Source organism: Fukomys damarensis, unplaced genomic scaffold (genome assembly GCF_012274545.1).
Source record: "Fukomys damarensis isolate Sample0158 unplaced genomic scaffold, DMR_v1.0_HiC HiC_scaffold_27, whole genome shotgun sequence".
Classification (NCBI taxonomy): Eukaryota; Metazoa; Chordata; class Mammalia; order Rodentia; family Bathyergidae; genus Fukomys; species Fukomys damarensis.
In genome coordinates this window covers 24,608,372-24,613,613 of record NW_022900939.1, presented here as the reverse complement: position 1 = coordinate 24,613,613, position 5,242 = coordinate 24,608,372, and the positions used below count along the sequence as shown (strand labels likewise).

Below are 5,242 nucleotides of genomic sequence, written 5' to 3'. Positions count from 1 at the left end.
TTTTTTTTTTTTTTTTTTTTTTTTTTTTTTGGTACCAGGGATGAAACTCATGACTTTGTGCTTTCAGGCTCTGGCCCTAATCATTTTTGGGGGGCAGTGGTGCCGGGTATTGTATTGAACTCGGGACCTTGCGCTTGCAGGGCAGGCGGCAGAATCACTGAGCCAAATCCCCAGCCCCCTAATAATTTTGTTTTGTTTTGTTTTTTTGAGACAGGGTCTCACTATGTAGTTGAGACTGACCTGGAACTCACTATGTAGCCCAGGCTGGCCTCGAATTCACAGTGATCTTCCTGCCTCAGCCTCCTGAGTGCTGGGATTACGGGCATGCACCACCACGCCTGGCCCCCCTAATCATTTTTAAAGCAGGTTTCTGTGAAAGTTCCTAGACCTCAGCTGTTTAAACTGACCATCTACTCAGAGTCAGTCACTGCAGACCAAGCACCAAACAAGCATAATATGCCATTCTGGATCAACACTTCATTGGTTGAGTTGAAATAGTGGGACCCAGAGATAACTTGGAACCTTGCTTCCATTGGTCCCAGTGTTATTAATCATACTTTTTTTTGTGTGTGGTACTGGGGATTGAACTCAGAACCTTGGGCTTTCGAAGCATGTGGCAGAACCACTGAGCTAACCCTGGCCCTTATTCATACTTTATAGATGTGTTTCTCAGAACAGCCCCTACAAAGTCTCTTCCAGCATAAAACAGCAACAGAGCATCTTGAATTATCTTTCCTGAATCAGAGCTAGACCCCTGTCACTACCCTTGTTGCTCAGCATTGGGAACTATGACCCCCGCCATGGCAGGAAGTCATCGTTCGAAGTGGTCACTCTCAGGCGGAGGGTGGCATCAGATGCATCGTCTTTTTTCACTTCAAAGTTCTTTCACCCCAGTTGCCATCTATGTGTTGTCTTTGGGGAGTTAAAAGTTAAATCTTTGTATCCTTCACCAAAAACAAGTTCTTTTCAAATCCTAGTATCACGTTGGATGGAGGCTTTGACACTGGAAATCTAAGAGATACCAAATTCTTTATGTAGAAGGTACTTCCTTCTACCACTCAGGTGTTTTTTATTTTTCTTTGTGACCCACTGGTCCAACTGTGGAGTTATAATTTTCACAATTGCTTATAAAATAACATTTAATAGCAAGGTTTTAGAAGGACTATAAGAGATGTAGTGTAGAGAACATGGACTTTACAGTTCAACTAGATTTGAAATTTGGGTGATTCATTCATTAGAAAGGAACAGAGTACTTAACTGTTGGCTGAGCACTATATGCAGAGTACCTACTGTATGTGTGAGCAAATAAAGCAGATACAGCCTCTTTTTCATGGAGTGCGGAGTCCAATGTGGGGAATGGTGTGTGATGACCTCAGAACTCTCCTCACTGACTCTGTGACCCTAAAAGTTACTCAGCCTTTCTGTGCCTCAGATTTATATAAAAGAAGTGGGTATATGTACCTGGCTGAGTTGTGAAGATGATCTTTTTGAAAGCATTGGCATTAATGAGTCCTCATAAACAAGAATTGTGCCAGATGTGCTGTTGCATGCCTGTAACCCAGCACTCAGGAGGTGAAGCAGGAGGATTGTAAACCAGCCTGGGCTGCATAGTGAGTTCAAGTACAGCCTGAGCTACATAGTGAGACTGCCTCAAAAAAACCAAAAAGTTGTTTTCATATAGAGTACATTGTACGTTTTTGTCCTTACAACATCTCTTGACTATTGGTGTAGGTATGATAAGCCTTGTTTTTTTGTGGGTTTTGTTTTTGTAGTACTGGGGTTGACCTTTTTGCATGCTAGGCAGGTGTTTTACCACTGAGCTAGCTCCATTTTGTGAATGAAGAAACTGATGCTAAGAGAAATTGAGCAACTTGCCAGAAAGATTTTAAGTGACTTGCCTAAAGTCACACAGCTATTAAATGAAAGAACTGAGAATCAAATCCAGGTCTCTTGACTCAAAAGCCTGTGCTCTTTTTATTATATAAAGCTCCCTTGGGAAACACACTTAACCACAATGAGCTTTGCTGTTCACTGTGCTTATTTCCCATTTTAATTAGGAGAGCTTTCCTGTGTCCCTGCAGGACAGCCTTACCTCTGTAAGGCAGGGGCAAAACTAATTGGAACAGTAGGAAACCACTTTTCCAGTGCTTGCTGAGTTTGAGGGAGATCCCCTGCCTGTCTGACCCAGCCTGCTGCAGCTTTCCTCCTACCCCCTATGCTGTGCAAGCAGTGAAATGCTTAAGGGGTGATTTCATTATCTCTGTCTCAGGCAGTAGCAGCCCCAAGCCTCGGCCTGAGGCTTGCCTGTCTTGCCAGTTCCCCTTGCTTGAGCGAGCCCATAAATCTCCAGGAGGCCCAGGCTAGCCCTCCTGCTGCTTGTGCTTAGGAATTACTTCTTGTGCTTTGAAATGAGATGCTATGAAGGGAACTTGTGCTTTCTGGATCTCGGGTGTCTCGCTTGTCTTTTACTGCCTTCGATGCTTTGTTCCATATTGTGTTGAAAGAGAGCAGGCAGTTAGGTTGGATGAAGGGAGCTGGCATCTACTATGAAGGTATGCAGGCTTCTGACCTGTCCTTAGAGCACAGCTCTTGCATGGGCTCAGAATTTCTGTCCCATCTTCCTGGAGTTCAAGTTGCAGTGCTTTCACAATTCCTGCTAGGGCGGCAGGAGGGGTCTGGTTGATGTTAAAGTCGGTGCTCTTTCTGTCGCATCATCTAGCCGTGCAGACTTTCTCTCCAGGCTTTCCTTTTTCCCTACCTCTGCCTCAGTGCAAAAGGCAGGACCTGGGGTGAGTGGCACTGTGTTGGCAAGCCATTAGTAGGTAGATGGGCACTGAGAACTGAGTAGCTAAGTGGTTGTGTGAGAGCTTCTAAGGCCCTTGGCTTTATTTTGGCAGAATGTGCGAAGGTCTTTCTTGAAAGACTGAGTGAAAAAATCGTCCCACTCACTACATGTGGACTCTCTCACTGGGAGACAGCAGGGCTGGTGGAACAAACACTGGATTTATGATACAGCCCCTAAGGTTAAGTCTTCCTGCAGCCAGTTACTGTCTTGGGAACTCTGAATGAGTCACATCATTCCTTTGAGCCTCAGTTTCCTAATGTGTGAAGAAGTGATGGTTTCTACCCTGAGAATTGAACTCATGTTTGTGAAAGTAGTTTACAAGCTGTGAATGTGTCAGTGTTGACCTACAATCTGAATTCCCACAGGAAAACATGGATGCTGTAAAACCTAATGGTGGGCCAGGGATTTAGCTCAGTGGCACCATGCCTGCCTTGCAATGTAAGGTCCTGAGTTCAATCCCCGGTACCAAAAAAACAAAACAAAACAACAACAACAAAAAACACCCTAAAGGTGGTAGAGAAGGGGTGGTTCTGCCCCCAGAGTGCTGCCTTGTAAAGACCATCTGTTTTCTTCTGTTTGTCCCTTCCTTTAGTAATTGTGTCACTCAGCCAGAAGATAGTTAATTAGCTGTTCCTCGTAGTTTGTGCCTGTAAGAGTAATCCATCTGAGTTCTGATATCTGAACTTTTGTTTTGTCTCCAAGTTATTTGAAATATGAATTAAAAATTGCTTCTTGGACTTTTGGCTAAGATCAAGTGTTAACTAAGAATTAAAGTGTTATTCCTTAGAAAATCAAGGGCAGGCTGGCATAGGGGTGCACACCTGTCTGTCTGTAATCCCAGTACTCTGGGAGACTGAGGCAGGAGAATCATAAGTTTGAGCCCAGCCTGGGCAATTTAGAAACTTAGTGAAACCCTGTCACGTAATTTAAAAAGACTGAGGATGTAGCTTAGTGGGAAAGCCCAGAGTTCAAACTCCAGTACAAAAAAAAAAGGAAAGGAAAGGAAAAAAGAAATTGACAGTAGAATTTATCCTGAGAAACTTCCCAGCAGCTGGGTTTTCAACTCATGTGAATGTTAATTGCTCTTCATGCTCTTTCCTGGGGCCAGTGTCAGGGTAAAGCAAAACTGTAATTGGGAGTTGTTCGACTTCTCTCCAGTGAGCCCCTGGAGAAGAGGGCAGGGGAATTACAAGAGGCCTTACTTGCTAGTGGCAAACACAGGACCTACTTGCCTTAGCCTTGGGAGGCTGGGCTGGGTAGGCCAGCACCTCTGCCTGCCTGTTCCTCACTGGGAGTAAGAATGAGAACTTATTTATTTATTTACTTAGGTTTTTTGAGACAGGGTCTCACTATGTAGTTCAGACTGCTCTGGAACTCACTGTGTAGCCCAGGCTGGTCTCGAAATTGCACCGATCCTCCTGCCTCATCCTCCCAAGTGCTGGGATTACAGGTGTGCACCACCATGCCTGGCTAGAACTCATTTATTGAGCACCTGTTTGTTGTATGAGCCCCTCAGGGTTAATACCACTCCAGAAGGATTAGGAGCCTCACTTGCAGACCAGGGAAGGAGGCTCATAGAAGGACTCTCTTCTGTCCTGGGATCTGCAGAGAGTAAAGAGTAGAAAGGGTTTGGAAGAGATTAGTCAGATTCCAGGGCTGGGCTCTTTCCCTGTTACCTAGCTTTTTTTTTTGAGGGGGGTGGTTACTGGTGATCAAACTTACGACCCTTGTTTACCTAGCTTTTTACCAGAGGGTAAGAGGGTCTGTTTAGGCAAGAGAACCCCACAGGAGTCTCAAAACAGCATGTGATCTAGGTGCAATTGTGAGCAACTTGCTGTTTTGCCCCTCGGTGCAGGAAGCCTCCTTTGCCCACCCCTGCTGTTTGCGTGCCTGGAGCTTGGTCTTGTTGACCATGCGGCAGCATTGCCTGTGGACTATGGTGAATCCTTTGGGGCCCTTTGCTCTGCGTTTGTTGCTAAGTACATGGTGTGCCTGCCATTTTTTAGCCTTGGCTGAGCAGGACTTCTGGGGGAATGGCTCTGTACCCTTAAGCCAGAGCACCCCGATTCTTGTTGAAAATGGGACTCAGATCCCATAGAATTGCCCTTGATCAGATTTTTTTTTTTAATTTCTTGTAGGTAGAAGCTACACAAAAGACTTTGTGTAAACTTACACTGTACTTAGGAACAGCTGTCAGTGGCTGTCTCAGATGTCATCATCATATCCCTGACAGCTCCCTAGATGGGTTTGAAATTGGGTGTTTCCTACTTATGAAGGGGAAAATGAATATTCATCACTGCTGAAGGCCAGGTCTCCTGTAGGCATTGTCAGATTGACAACTGGGCTCTCCTGGTGGCCTGGGGTCAGCAGAATTAATATTCTTTTTTTTTTTTTTTT

General features: G+C 44.9%; 1 protein-coding gene across 1 annotated transcript in view; it reads left to right on the top strand.

Moving 5' to 3' along the window:
- The window catches only part of Naa40 (N-alpha-acetyltransferase 40, NatD catalytic subunit), a 17,663-nt gene that overhangs the window by 2,738 nt on the left and 9,683 nt on the right, over nt 1-5,242 (top strand). The gene's annotated exons all lie outside the window — the stretch shown is intronic.